We start from the raw sequence: 16,266 nt of genomic DNA, 5'->3' as shown, positions 1-16,266 counted from the left end.
AAAGGCAAAGGAGGTATATCTCTTCGGTGTGCTTGTTTTACCTTTGTGATTGGGATCACTTTGGTTTATAGATGTGTGATTGCGAAGGAAGCAGTTTAACCACTAATCATCCTTATACTCCTGCAGGGTAGGAGTCATTCATCACACACTACTAGATCACTTTCCATCAAAAGGCAGGTGACACCAGCCCATTGTGGCTGGCCAATTAAAGGGACACATAAAACAATATGTAATGTGAAGGTGGGTGGACAACTGCAGGTAAATGGGGGTTAATGGGGTGTCGCTTACAATGTAGAGTGTGATGGGTAACTAAGCTATGTCTTCTGCACTTGTCCGACCATGGAATGTGTTAATTGCCAATCAATTTAAAAAGATAACACTGACTCAAATGAAGTGAAAAGGGAAGACATGTGTGGAGGGGTGTATCGAAAATGCAGCAAGGTTTCAAGCCAGTACAATGGACTAAGGTTAGGATGTGTGGTGGGGTTCAATGTAATTCCATCTCCAGGGTTTCTTTCGCTGAGTTTTTTTAAACCAATTTTGTGTGAGAAAACTCATCAAAATGTATTAATTTTTCATTTGGGGGTTCTCTCCCAATTTCCCTCTTCCCCGTGTTTTACTACCTATTCCACACACCCCGTACCCCTTCTATCCCTGTACCCACTCCCTTATATTTTTGATGAGTTTTTTTAGCCAAAGCCCGGCGGCAAAAAACTGCAAAAAACACCCTGGAGGTGAATGAATGTCGTACCATGTGGTGGACCACCTTCTGTAGGCCCTGGGCACAGCAGATTTCTAGCCTATGACAAAATTGTTATGGTTTGCTGACCCAGTGTCTGAGGGGTCCTGCTGGAATTGGGGAGTAGTCTTAAATATGGTTGTGCGTTGCTACAACAGGATTACTACGGTGCCTTTTGAGTGACCATGGATTCCTTTGGATCGCCAGTGATCCCTGACTGTTATGATGGCTCCTCAAGGGTCTGTGCCACCTGACTTTAGGTATTCCAATCCACCTTATCCCTTTTGATCAAGGTTCTTATGCTAGGGTCTTCTATGGCTATAACCTTAATAAAGCCAAGACACTTCCTTAGGTTAAATTGGGCTTTTAACAATTTAGCGGCTCATTATCGTGGGCCGGTGAATGAGGGGGAAAGAGTCCAAATGTATGCGCATCTGCGTGCTCCAGAAAATGTCGCCATCATTCTAATGATTAACAGTGTGCTACGAAGAAACTGGACAGATCCTCGGTTCCCACCGCTGCGTGCAGCCCGTCGGGACCAGTCTCCATTGAAATGGCAACCATCATTACTCATTGATTACTGCTGATTCTGCTGGCTTTTTCCTGGTGCAGGACAGGAAATGTGGGCAGAGTTTGCAGAAACCCCTCTCAGTTTCGATTTCCTGCACCGTGCATAAATCCTCCATAGGTCCTTGAGGGGTTGGCAGCGATGGGTCTCATCTGAAGAAATCCGGGTTACAGTCTTTCCATCGAAAAATTTTCCAACTAAACTTTTCCGATCGAATTGTATCCATGGGAGAAATATGCATCGAATGCATATATGTGTGGGGTAAAGGGTTAATTTTCCTTGGGGTGGGTTTTTAAGGGTAAAAAACAAGGGTTGGGTGGGTATCCCCTGGGTGGGTATCCCAGGGTTGGGTGGGTATCCCCTGGGTGGGTATCCCCTCAGTGGGCACCCCCCCAAAAACATATATATAAAAAAAAGGTTTCGATGCAAACCTTTTCGATGGATAATTGTTGATGCAAAAACTTTTGTTGGAAAGTTTTTGATGGAAAGACCATAAACCAAAAAATATTCTTCAAAGTTTTCCATCCCATCCGCTCCATTTAAAATGAAGGGGTTGGATGGCTCAGGGTAGTAAGACCGATTCACTTGATTTGTGGACTGAATTCAAGGACTCGTGTCTTTATATCAACCCATTTATATAATTAACACGCCCCTGGCAGAGAGATGCCCTGGCTCTTGCCTAGGCGGTTTAGTCTTATAATGGGTGTGGACACTACTGAAATAAACCTTTTGCTTGAAGCACATTACTGGTAATCTCAGTCACCTGTACTGGCCTCTGACCAAGAATCGCAGCCATTTTGGTCATAGCTTCAAACTGCATGGTCCTGAGTTTCAGTATTTGCAACCCAATAGATGAGGCAAGGGGCCGAGAAGGACCTAAGCCCCCTTAGGTCTGCAGAGCCTGTCCACCTACTGCTCCGATAAATCGAACATTAACCTTCCATTATCGCCTCCCACCAACAGCTGTTGGACACTACTGTTCAGGACCCCTAATGGACGAGGGGGAAGGGCCCCTAATTGGTGAGGACACAGGAGATAAACAATGGAAATCTTGGGTCTCTAAAATGAAATAGTTGGCACCCAGTTTCAAGCACGACACACACACAGATAACAGCGGACATTACACCATTCAAAAATGGACAACACATTTTGTATTTGCCATCTTGTATGCAAGCCAGGTAGCCATTTTGAGCCTGAGGCATACTGAAGTAACATTGGAGACAACACAATTTTCACTCCGAGAACTTATTTTCTAATCTGTTCAATATGTTTCTAAAGAAACATCAGTAATTTGAGTAACTTGCTGGGCCCATTTTATGACTGCTTGTATAGACAACACTTACATGCCAATTAGATTTGTTTTCTAAAAATGCAATGATCATCTAGAAAGTTGGATTGTTTCCAGTGAAAACTGTTGTGTGTTCGTTGCTTCCAGCAGCTTAATGGTCTTTTAGATAAGGCAGCCATTCCAGACATGCTTTCCGTGCTTACTACCCCTTCCCCTAATGGAGTTTAAATTGAAAATGCTATTTTTGGGCATTGGGAATTAAATGACCATTGCTTGCTTCTTTTTCACTCATTTGACTATGCTCCATCCGATGAAAACGTCTATGGGACTTCCAAAGCAAATGCATTGTTCCATCTCTGCATAATATTTCAAGTTAGTCTAATAAAGGTATTAACACCGCCATTTTGTGTGATTTTGAAACTGGCCTAACACAGAATCAAACTTTTTCTTTTGCAATTTTTTACTTAAGCAAGGCAGACAGTTGTGTGTGATGCGCTTGTAGTGTTGAATACCCCACCTGCTTTCAGGGTGCTACAGAGTGTCAAGTTGATTGGTGATGACTACTTCCTTTTGTTCTTCTCTGTCAAATCATGCTTGATTGGTTTTTACCTCTTGAGTGTTTGTTTATGCAGTGATTGTAGCCGCCGGAATGACCAGAGAGAAGAGGAGAGACTTTCTCTTGAACTCCTAGGAATCCTAGGATGGGTCTGCATTGCCCATCCACTTCTGTCCATCCTGTTGCATAAAGTGAACGCAAAACATACAATGACGATTGCCCAACTTGCTATGTTCATAGTCCAGGATGGGATCTGCTTTGATAAAACCTTTCACAAAGTGGCCTTGTGAACAAAGGATGGAGAGTCTTAGGAAAATAAAGGCCTGCTGATACAGTCATTTTTTTTAGGTTAATTTGTATGGGCGGGTGCCATCTTGCACCTAGCATTGACTCGAATATCAAAGTCTCTTTTCTCATGATGTTTAAAGGTGTCTGATGTTACAATGACATATGTTGCCTGCAAAGGTGCCTTCTTCTGTAACACAAGGCTATTGTTCTTGATTCCTATATGTCTGTTTTATTGTGTATTCCTGAAGTAATGCGCCCAGATACCTTCGGGTTAGGTGCGCTACATAAAAAACAAAATAAATAAATAAATAAATAGAGATGTATCTCGCGTTGCCCTTAAAGAGAAATTGAGAACCTACCACCTGGACAGGCCAGATGAACTGATCAGAAGGCTTTGAAATTGGGTTAAAATAGTTAACCAAGACCTGTAGTCAGTTCCTTACCATGGAATCAAGTTTTGTGCGGGCTGGTGCAAAGCGTATGCTTAGTCTGGCGACGGGACACTTTTGTACCCCGCTGGCCCTGCTCTCTTGTGATTGGTCCCTCCTGGTGGCAGTGCCACAGTCGCCTGCGCTGATACATACATTTCCTTGCTGTAGTAACAGCCCTAGGTGGCGGAAGCAAATAATTCGCTGGATGACCTGCCTTACTGCAGCTAACAGGCCCTAATATGCAGCACACCCCAGGTGCATATTTTATAAAGCGTGCATGGGCGCTGTCCGTGCACCATATGGCTCGCAGGCCTTCCTGGGTTTACAGCTCAAGAGCAGACACCATGGCGATCAACGCAGAGAAGCAGACAGAGTTAATTTCTCCAAGGGCATCGGATATTGGAGCGGCCCACAGCATGTCCCTTCTCGTTTCTGTCTTTAATTGGCCTTTTTACAACCGGCGTTCATATTTTTATGAAAATTTACAGCATCAGGCATCTGGGCCAGCATCAGGAAAAAACCTCAGAAGCTTTTTTAAGTGCCTCCCTTCTCTTTATTTGCCTGAAGCTTGGATCTGCCTTACAGGAATCCCTCCTTAGAGAGCTGTGGCATGGAACCGGAAGCCCAGCAGCCTGCGCGCGTGTATGCGTCCATCCCATGTGTCCTGTTTCTATTTTCACCACCCCTTCATCCTGCTCCATCCCACACATGTGGGCTGGAGGCTTCCCAGCGCTACCTCTAAATCCAGCGGTGCTGCCAATGCTCCCATCTCTGGAGGAGACCCAGGCTTTTTTTGTTTAGCAAATTCAATTTCATATTTTGCTACTTTTTCCCTTCCCAAAACACATTGTCCTTGTTACGAGTTTGGCGGTAATTCAGATTTATATTCACAGAATTACTGCCAAACTCTAATACCATTACCACCACTTGCTCCACTGGAATTCCCATGGGATTATGACTGGTGCAGTGCAAGTCCCCATTTTTGGAGTCCATAATCCCTGGGGATTTTTTCAGAATTACCACCAGCGGTAATTCTCCCATGGTAGTTTTGCTGGACGTACATCCTCCACTTTACGGATCAAACATTTTATAGTAAAGTTGTATGATAATGTGGAGGCAAAGTAACGAAATTACCGCCACTTTATCACCATTTTACATGCACCATTGAACTTGTAGTGAGGCCATTCTTTACTCCTTTCAATCAACGGAAGCAACGTTTCATTGAAGTAACTGAGGTAAGCCGAGACACCTGTCAACGATAGGCATTGGGCAAACTCCAATACCTTGTAAATCGGGGCACCTGGCAACGATAGGCATGCCACTAGTCCAATATCTGGCAATTCGTGGTACCTGCCAAAGATAGACATGCATACTTGCCAAAATCCTGTGACCAAAAAGCTGTAGGATTCTTCAAGTTTAAAAAATAATAACAGTTCTGTCAACTCACACACTTTTGGCGGGTGCCACCCTCCCAGTAATTAGCTGACTCACCCGCCAAGCTCTCTACATGCCCATACACCTCATTGGGCGCTCACCCGCCTCCCCCCCAAAATCGGGTGTTTTCCCCCACTCTGAGGACACAAAAGGTTGAGAGCTGTGCAATAATTAGAATAATCATACCAAAACCTAACAAGAAATGACATCACTTGCCATAGCTCCCTGAACAGGAACGGTGTCAGGGCCTTGCAATCCTTTCAATTGAAAGGGGGCCTAGAGCCTCAGGGGACTCCAGCAACTGCCCCCGTGTTGACAGTCAGCTGCCCTATGAAACGGCAATACACCCTCTCATTCAGGACTCTAAATGTGCCCTTTGCAGCACAAACATTACAAGGTGCATTTGCTGGAGCCCATCCGGGCATCATCACGCTCAGACCTCTGCGGTACCTTTATACTCTGATTTCTCTTCATTGGCCCTTTGCTGACAAAGAAGGATTAATAGCTTTTCAGTGGACGTTTAGAGTTTAAGCACCCAGCTGGCTGGCTGTCTCATCTTAATTGGTGGCTATTAATACCCTGGCTGTATTTCTTTGTCTCCATTATAAAGTATACACCCCAATGTATGCCTCACACTGTTGTTTGTCACTCTAAAAAAAGCCCCCCCAACCATCATGTTAAAACAGGCCCCCACCGGCTGTGACATCTTCAGCAGGCCCAGGCCTTGAACCACAAGTTTCCAAGCATAACTAGCAATGTGAAGTAAATAGCATAGTTATTGCGAAACAGTATATGAGATGCAGAAGCAGAAAGAAATTGGGGGAAGGAAGAGTGACTGGGGCAAAGACAGAGGAACAAAGACAGAAGAACTATGAAGAGTGCATGGGGTAAATGGGTGCCCGGTTGGGAGTGTACCAGGCACTAGGGAGTGTGAGCTGTGATTGGCAGTATGACCGGCATATGGAGCATGCGCATGACTGGGAGAGCGAGAGGTTAGGCAAAGTAAGTTGTGATGGGGAATTTGGTGATAGTGAGCTCTAAAGTTAACATTGTAAAAGGAGTATGAACTTCAAGCAAACGATGAGCATAAAAGAAATGTTGTTCTTTCAGGTATGTGACATCGCGGACCCTGCACCTGTTACACCATGTCGCAGTGTCCTATTCACCATCACTTTTAACTCATAAAATGCTGGTGTGACAGATGGACAAGATTCTAGAACAAACACAAGGATCAAGTTCTAGCATTTCACCTACAACATAAATATAGTAAAATGACAGACTAAAACACAGATAATTCAGATGGATGTTTGGGTAAATAAAAAGTAATTCACACTAGAAAGCACAGTAAATGTGCACACCTGACATGTGAAACAAATTATCATGTGTGCCCGGTGCCTGTTTTCTCTTAAGACATGTACCAGCATTAGATTTTAAATGTTTGGCTGCAAATGCTGCTGGCTAGCTTAAGAAAGAGGGATTCCTTGGCTGGTGTTTCCACAAGCATGGCATCCAGCGGGTTGGGGGGTGGGGCACACTTTATGAAAGAACACTGGAACCAGCACTCCCCTGAATACATTACAGGGATGGAACTTTCAGTGCACACTAGTGATGGAGAGGTTTTAAATGGCAAAAATCTGTGTGGCGTGTGATTTTTAATATAAAACCTGGTGGCGTGTGATTTTAATATAAAACAGAACTTGCCAGCAACATTTGCTGCCCTGCGTAGCAACACAGACAGATTCAGCAGTTAAGTGTATCTGCGTAGAGTGCTGCAGCACGGCACACACCAAGTATATCTGCGCAGAGCGCTGCAGTACGGCACACACTGAGTAGATCTGTGCAGAGCGCTGCAGCACGGCACACACTGAGTATATCTGCGCAGAGCGCTGCAGCACGGCACACAGCAAGTATATATACGCAGAGCGCTGCAGCACAGCACACACCAAGTATATCTGCGCAGAGTGCTGCAGCACGGCACACACCGAGTATATATGCGCAGAGCGCTGCAGCACGGCACACAGCGAGTATATCTGCGCATAGCGCTGCAGCACGGCACACACCGAATATATCTGCGCATAGTGCTGCAGAATGGCACACACTGATTATATCTGCGCAGAGCGCTGCAGAACGGCACACACCGTTTTTAAAGATTATGTTAAACTTTATTGTCTCACATTTTGACTTTATGTCAAACTTAATCACTGAGCCTTTCAATACACAAAAGTGCTGAATAGATTGTAAGTGGTCGACTTGTTTGAAGTTATTCATTCTTATGTAAAAAAGAGACCTTGTCAGAAGAAATACTCTCAGAAAAGTGGCAGAAAACATTTGCCACCCTGTGGCAGCACAGCCTCGACAGTATGATTATTTCTGAGTGCACTGTGACTGGCCTGCAGTACCCATGTAGGCAGCACTCAGGCAGCCACGAGCTGGGTGCTATCAGCTTTAATGCCCTGTGACGACTTGCTCAGTCACAGTTCATCACATGACCTGAATCAAAAGAAATGACTTGACACCCACCCACCAGCCTATATAGCGCACTCACTCTAACTCTCTCGTGCTGTAGTTCTGAAAGCTGTGGTCCTTGAGTCCTGGGGCCCAGGATACAGGGACGCAGCCTGTGGGGCTGTACATTAACTTGGTACTAGAGAGAAAGCAGTAGGATCAAACACACAAATCTGTAGGCGCTAGGACTGTCTAAAAAGCAGTAACCATCCGCGTAAATCGGTTAGGGTTGGTACCAGTGGCGTCGCCAGGAATCAAATTTAGGAGGGGCACAAAGGTGGCCACAGACAAAAGTAGGAGAGGTGCCTATAAAAGGGCAATGTGTGACGTCAGAAAGCACTCCCGCAACTACCACATCCCACTGCACCTCCCCTCCCATCAGAATGTAGGAGTTTTGTGTGCTACATTCTGATTGGAGGGACTGCTCTTGGCTGCAGGGGGAACGTAACAGCTCTTTATTGTTGTGCGGCAGCATTGATTGTAGCCCTGTGTGTGTGCTGTGCAGGCAGACACAGTACTATGGACAGAACAGAGAAAGTAGCCATGCTGAGTTTAGGGGCACAGGGGGGGTGGATTTCAGAGGAGGCCCTTCCCCCCCTAGCAACGCCACTGGTTGGCACGCTTGGTGCCAATTTCAAAACCTGGCATCGCAAGGACCAATTGATTTTAAAACAAACTACGGCTGGCAAGCACGTTACTAGGTCATGCCATTTCAATTTGTGATGTGCTCTTAAACCAGTAAAACTTCTTGGTGCTGATGTTATTTGTGGGGCAGCGAGAGTTTTGTTAAATAAAACCACCAAAAAACACCAACAAAATCCAGTGTTTCAGATGTCGAACACATGTTATTTTTATATTGTGTTATGCCATTGGGATCCATACCGCTCAGCACTGCCATTTATATGGTCTCCAGTGCGAAGCAGTCGCCCCGTCACAAGAATGGGCGAAATGCCTTCACTAGCTGCTCAAAGGGAAAAAGCACAGCCTCCTTTCCTGTGGGTAGGATAAGGGGCCAAGGTCTGGCAGATCCAACTTCTTTACCCTTTGCAGTTGTTTGAATACTTGGGCCCTAATTGCAGATCAGTTGTGGGATTTTAATGCAACAAATAGGTCTGCAGGACTCCAGGATTTACTGCATTCATGCCTATAAATGTGGCGTTAAGCAATCGTTCCAGGGGCTGGAACATGTGTTAACGGCCCGGCGGCCCAAGATAAAAGCCTGAGAGAAGCAAGCGCTTTTAAGGGGGGGCCAGAGACGTTACAACCCGTTCCAGGTGCTGGAACGGGTGCTTAATGCCATTAGCAACACGGGTTACCAAAGCGTTAACCCCGGGTGCTAAACAAAAAGAAAAGGATTTTATTCATGAACAGGATGTGCTAGGCGCCCCGTTCAATGAATGAAATCCTTTTCCAAGATGGCCACCATGAAAAGAGACAGCAGGGCTCTTCGGAACCCCTCTTCCCTTTCCATGGCGGACGGAGAAGCAGGGAAGTAGCTGCGGCGGCGGCCTGTCACAACAAACAGGTAAGTGGGGGTGGCAAAAGAGCAAAAAATAAGGGAACAGAGGGTGGGGGAAGATGGCGGCGGGGGAGCCGACCATCAGGAGATATTGGAATGCAGCCTTTCACCGGCGGTTCAAGCCTGCATTCGTAGCCACCTGATTGGCTGGCTCCCCTCTTAGGGTGCTAATGTAAATTGAAATAAACTGTAAACACTTGCTTGTTTTGATCAGTAAGAGTCTTTGTTGGTTGTTGAGAAGTGTCGTCGCACTAACGGCACGGCAGGTAGCTTAGTGCTGTTGCGACGTGCGCTCGATTGCCTGGTGGTCGAGTTGCACTTCTAATGCGATTGCTGGCTAGAAGTGCCAGATGGGAAAGTACCATTGTATCGCTAACTGCTGTATTTACGCAGGGAAAGCATGCTTTGTGCAGGTTTTCATATTATTTGAATTACTTTTGGACACCTTCCAGCCAAAACCCAAAATGCAAGTATGGTAAATGAGAGAGGTGGCACCGACCTCTGCTGAGAAGGTCTCCACTGCAATTACCTGGATCCAGCATAAAGAGGGGTGGGGAGGAAGAGCGACTTGGAAGGGGTTGCGATTGGAGGTCCCAATTTGCACGCAAACAAAAACAACTAGGTGAGAGGCACTTTTCCTGACTGGCGAGAAATGTGAGGGAGTGGGGCGGGGCAGGAGAAACAACGTCGAACCTCGATTCCAACACCCCCTCTGTCCTCATCTTACTTGATCTCTCTTCTGCCTTCAACACGGTCAACCACGCCATCCTGCTCAACTGTCTACGTGATAACCTGGTATCACCGATCAGGCCCTGACTTGGCTGACCTCCTTCCTTCTGAATGACCCTCCCAGGTCCAACTTGGATCCTTCTTCTCCTCTATCTCTATCTCTACCTGTGGTGGTCTAACCTCTCTCCCTGGATGTTCAACCAGTACCTGGCACTTATTGCCCACTGCATTGCCGCTCCATGCCCCAACATTCAGGGCTATGCGGATGACACTCAACTCATTTTCAGGCTCCCCTCTGCCACCTCCTCTCCTTCTCTCATCTCAGACTGTCTGTCTGACATCCAGAAGTGGTGTGCCACTAATGATCTCTACCTTAATGCCAGTAAGACCAAGATTCTCCTCATCGGCACACCTACCCCCTCCTTTCCTGTCACTCTCTGGCCGGCCTCTCTTGGCCCTCTTCCTGCTCCCACCTGTGAGGCTAAAAACCTCGGTGCTACCTTAATGCCAGTAAGACCAAGATTCTCCTCATCGGCACACCTACCCCCTCCTTTCCTGTCACTCTCTGGCCGGCCTCTCTTGGCCCTCTTCCTGCTCCCACCTGTGAGGCTAAAAACCTCGGTGTCATCTTAGACTCCACACTTTCCTTCTCTCCTCACATCTCTGATGTCTCTAAGAAGTCACACTAGCAGCTGCACCTCCTCAGAGGTATTCTTCCTTTCCTCTCCTTTCCCCAGAAGCTCACTGTCTCCAGAGCTCTGGTTCTCTCCAGGCTTGACTACTGTAACAGCCTCTTTCTAAATTTGCCTGCTTCTACTCTCCGCCCTCTGCAACTCATCCAAAACAGGACTGCAAGACTTGTCCTTGGCCTCAAACCCAGGGATCACATCTCTCCAGGACTGAAATCTCTGCACTGGCTTCCAGTGGTGGCAAGAATTAAGTTCAAAACCCTCTTCATTGTCCACAAGGCCTTCTGGGACCTGGGACCCCAATACCTCCACCTCTCTCTTCCTAAATATCTTCCTTCTCGAGCACTTCGCTCATCTGCCTCCAACTCCCTCAGAGTTAGTCCCTTCTCCAAGCAGCGAGTTGGTGGTAGATCTCTTTCTTCTGCTGGGGCCTCCCTCTGGAACAGCCTCCCTGCCTCTCTGAAACTAGAGGAAACCATCTCAGGTTCTGGATGCACCTCAAGACCTTCCTCTTTGCTTCTGCTTTCTGCCCCCCACCCCCTATCTTGCTGATCTTCTGGCTGAATCTGAATCTGCACTGGTTACCTCGTTACCCTCTGATCTCGGGCCCAGGTTCCTGCCCCGCCAGTTGGACACCTACACTGCCCCCCTGGCAACTCTTGCACTCTGGGACTGTCTCTGTATCCCTAAAGCCCCTACCAGCTCTTGACCCCTGATGTCTGCACTTACTCTTGCACTGCCACTAATTGGCCGCACTTTTATTTATTGTCTTTATTTACTTATTATCTTTATTTATTGTCTCTATTTATAGTCATTATTTTTTTATTGTCTTTATTTAATTTACTGTTATCCTATGTACTGCACTGCCCCCTCCCCTTTCCCCCTGTACTATTACCCTTCTCCCCTCCCCTGCACGTGTGCGATCTTAATGTCACTTGGCCTAGTAGGATCGTTGTCTCTGTCTCCCCTCTGTTTCCCCTCCCTTGCCTCGTCGCACCTTGAAACACTTGTGTATAGGCGCGTTATAAATGCCATATCGTATCATATCATATCATATCATAACGTTCACAACAATTCACACCTGCTTTTTTTTAATACACCTTTGGCAGAGCTCCGAGGTCCCCTAGATCCATACATGGGAAAGCCATCGAGTAGCGCATTTTTCCTTGGATTTCTGGGACTTGTAGCTGATGTTTTGCCATTTAAATTTAGGTTTAACCATTTTAAATATATGGGTGAAAATCCCAGAAAGCACAGACACAGTGCTGGATGGCTTTCTCACACATGGAAGTGGAAAACTTGAGAGCTCTGTGATGGCTACGCAGTGTTAACCTATTTTTTACTGCACCAAATCAGCATCATCGAGGTTTCAGAGCGCCTGTAGCTGGAGAAAATGAAATAGGGAGGCAGGAGTTACTGGGAAGACATTGTGGATCATTATTGGAGAAAGCGTATGTCAGGGAGTCTTCAATCTGTACACAGAATGAGGCCAAACGTTGCGTAACACCTGTGATTCTACAGGGTACTTGTGGTCGTCAAATGGATTATGCAATATTGACAGGGGAGCATGTTAAGGTCTCACTCATTAACAATGTGTCCCCCCAAAATAGCACTGGAAAAAAGCAAAGAATGCTGTACTTTTCCATGGATTGTGCGGCAAGCTCTGACCACTCCCCACAATTTACACCCATGCATCAGTCTAATGGGGACTCTTTAGACATCACTTCCAGCATTATCTGAAATGTCTTCAGGCCCAGTACAATAGTCGCTTGTTTTGTTCCTCTCCCTCCTTCTCATCCCTTCTCCCTCACCTCTTGTAAAATTCGGGCTCTAGCAGAAATGTCATCAGGCCTAGTACAGTAGCCGCCTGTCTGTTTCCCTTTCCTTCCTATCTGTGTCTTTGCACTTGCATTGTCTGAAATGTCGTCAGGCCTTGTATGGTAGTCACCTGTCTGTTTCCCATTCCCATCCTATTTTGGTCTTGGAACTCTGAAATGTCGCCAGGCCGAGTACAATAGTTAATTTCACATTCTTGTTGTTCATGACCTGTAAGAATGTCATTGCATTTTTCCCTTGTTCCCTCCCTTGCCTTGAAGCGCTTTGAAACACATTGTGGATAGGCGCTATATAAATAAACTATCATATCATATCATATAACTTTGATCGTTTTAATTTGCAAGTGCTTGCTGCCCACTTGATATGCCCTTCAGTCTGCTAAGTCTGCAGTTCAGGACCTATCCAGCGTTTCTCCAAACAGCTGTCCAATCCTGAATGCCTCTCCCAAAATGCCCCATCCCTGGCAGAACTGCAATGAATTGTGCTCCTTTTCTTCTGCTCAAAGCAAACCCTACCCCATTTGTTCATGTGCACAAACACACAACAGCTCACCTGGCCGCCTTCTCTCAGACTGGTTCGCCCAGGCTTCCTGTATACAGCTCCTAACAGTTTGATGTTAGCCGATACTGTACCAAAGAAATGTATTATGATAGCCACCCAGGGCACAAAATTAAGTACTGTGTTCCCGTCCATTACACCCCGCCTTGGCTACACACCTTGAGGACCCATACTGGCAGCCTATCACCAGTTGAAGAGGTATGGGGATTTCTGATAGTTGCTCAGAAAAGCTTGTGTATAAATGACTTATCATATATCATATTAGAACGTACGTTAAGGGGGAGTAATATGCTCAATGACGACAACCTGTCTATTACAATTAGAAGATGCATTAAGCCAGCTTGTCCTGTTCCAATCTAGTGATAACGCAGCCTTCACAGATGACCTAAGCTCCCAACTACTGCAAACACAATTGCACATTAAGAACTGTGAAGGCTCGCACATGTACTGCTCTAGAAGAAATTGTGATGGTTAGCACATGTATTTCACTTAGAAGAACTGTGAAAGTTAGGCGAATTGGGGGGTGGGCAGGGTGCTGCACATAGATGGATCTGGGAGTGGGCACTCTGAGCTGCACCTTATAATGTTAGCCCGTTCATTGCGTTCGAAGAAGCGTTTCTAGGCGCCACAAGACAAGGAAGGGGGGACAGAGGGAAGATAGAACAACGATCCTACCAGGGCTTGTGTTATTCGGATCTGGCAAATGTGACAAAAAAGTGCAGGGGGAAAGGGAGAGGGGGAAGTGCAGGGCAGAGGGAAGGGGAAAGTGCAGTCAGGGCACCAAGGCTCTAAGTAAGTGCAGCCAGTGTAGAGCAGCTCTGGGTAGATGCATGGAATACAGGGGGAAGTAGGAGTTACATTTATAGCCCCTAAGTGCGCAGTAGGCCCAGAGGCAGTGCAGGTGTCACAACCCTCAACCCTGATCCCCACTGGCAAGCTCAATGGCCAGGTGGAATCTGGGCTCGGATCACTAATAAGGCCTGGCATCCACTTCTCAGGCCCTCTTGGGGCCAGTCCTGGCGCCTTTGGCACCAGGCTCATCAGTAAGGAAAGACATCTGCTTGAGGAACTACTTTATTTAGGCTTTCAGCCAACATGGAGGCATCCACATAGCTTGGTTCCTAGAACCAAGATATGCGGTCTAGTGTTTTGGGTGTGGTGGCCTAGGGACTACTTTACCTGGACTACTTTACAGTGGCTATTTAAACCACACCCGAACAAGACAACACACTTCGCGTTACTTTGCTTCTAGGAACGTGACGCTCACCGTGTCCTGCTTTCTCACGGGCCTGGTGAATTCCGGACCTGCAGAAAAACCAAGAACATCGTTAGCAGCAGAATCTTACCTGCATTCATCATCCTTCACTGCTCGCAGCTCCTGGGCAGCTCAGTTGGTGGAGTTCACCGCCTGGATCGAAGGGCCTGAGAAAAGGAGAAAGACATCATTAAAGGAGGTAGTGGAGACATTACAACCACAAACTGCTTAAAGATTACCTGGTTGGTTGCTTTTCGGCCGGCTTAGCTCCGGAACTCCATCTGCGCTGGGAACTCACCGTGACCTACGAAAAGAGAAAATCACAGGTCAGAGAGGACAAGACATCGCTGCGCTAACCAAAGCGCCTCCTTACCGCATCATAGCGCTATAGTGCGGCATCATCTCCCGATGAGAACCAGCATATCCAGTTCTCCAAGCGGACACTCCGCGCTCCTAGGGAGATAAAAAAAGTGACATTTAGAACAGAGAAAAGGCATGCAAGAATTACGACGCCATCAATCGCAATAAGACCTACCTGAAAGACACTACAAGGGCAGCAGTCAGTGAAGTAACTGGACCGCCCGCGCCCACAAACGACAACGCACCCCTGCCCAAAGAGCAGGACGGAGAGCCCACCGATTCCGACACCCAGGTGAGAAGAGAACCTGGAGGGGCTGGAAACACAAGGGAGGTGGGGGAAAATTTACCTTGGTCGTCCAGTCCTAATATAGTCTTCATTCCAGGCGGAATCCCATCGACACCAAGACCACACCAGGGAATCATTGGGAAGGGCACCAACGACCAACTGGCTGGGTGGTGTCCCCGTGGATACCAGATGAGCGTAACAGCAGGAAGACTGGTCATGGAGGGGCCTCGTACCCTGTGAGATTCTGAAGGTACCCGGCAACCAGTCATGGCAGGCAAACAGGAAGGTTAGCAAGGAAGAGGGAGATAGAAGGCAGAGGAGAAGATGAAGGTCTTGATCAACCTCCGGAACTTCATGTGGTAAGGCTCAGGTTTGAGATGGGCAGGGAAGCCGTTCCAGAGGAGGCACCAGCACAGGAGAAAGATCTACCCCCCACTTTCAGCTTGGAGAGACGTCTGACCCGCACAGAGTTCGAGGTAGCTGAGTGAAGGGCTCTAGAAGGAAGGTACTTAGGCAGAGAGAGTTGGATATAGTGGGGGCCCAGGCCCCAGAAAGCCTTGTGAATGATGCAAAGCAGCCAGTACAGAGATTTCAGGGCTGGAGCGATGCAGTTTCTGAGCTTGAGGCCAAGGATAAGTCTTGCAGTCCTGTTCTGGATTAGTTGAAGGGGGCAAAGAGTAGAGTTGGGCATATTGAGAAAGAGGCTGTTGCAGTAGTCAGCCTGGAGAGAACCAGAGCTCTGGAGACAGTATGCTTCTGGGGAAAGATGAGAAAAAGTAGAATACCTCTGAGGAGGTGCATCTGGAAGTGGGCCTTCTTGGCAAGGTCACTGATGTGAGGAGAAAAGGAGTGGAGTTGAAGATGACCCCAAGGACTTTTGCCTCCGAGGAAGGAGAGGGTAGAGGGCTGAAGGAGGGTGACAATAGTGCGACAGGAAAGTGGAAGCAGGGGTCCCAATGAGCAGAATCTCAGTCTTACTGGCTTTGAGGCAGAGATCATTGGAGGTGCACCATTTCTGATGATGGTATCCTATCCATCGCACTTCGAAAATCTGTAAGATCTGTACGTTAGCCATTGTAGCACATAACGATATATACAGGTATCCTTGATATTGCACTTAGAAGATGTCTGATGCTAGCCTGTCATGTAACTTAGAAAATATATAGTAAGACTATAAGGGTAGGCTGTCTATTTAATTTAGAGAATCCTATGATCCTTTTACCTA

Source organism: Ambystoma mexicanum, chromosome 4q, assembly GCF_040938575.1.
Source record: "Ambystoma mexicanum isolate Mex_15411 chromosome 4q, UKY_AmexF1_1, whole genome shotgun sequence".
NCBI classification, from domain to species: Eukaryota; Metazoa; Chordata; class Amphibia; order Caudata; family Ambystomatidae; genus Ambystoma; species Ambystoma mexicanum.
The sequence above is the reverse complement of the archived record's forward strand: the minus strand, read 5'-3'. Positions refer to the sequence as shown.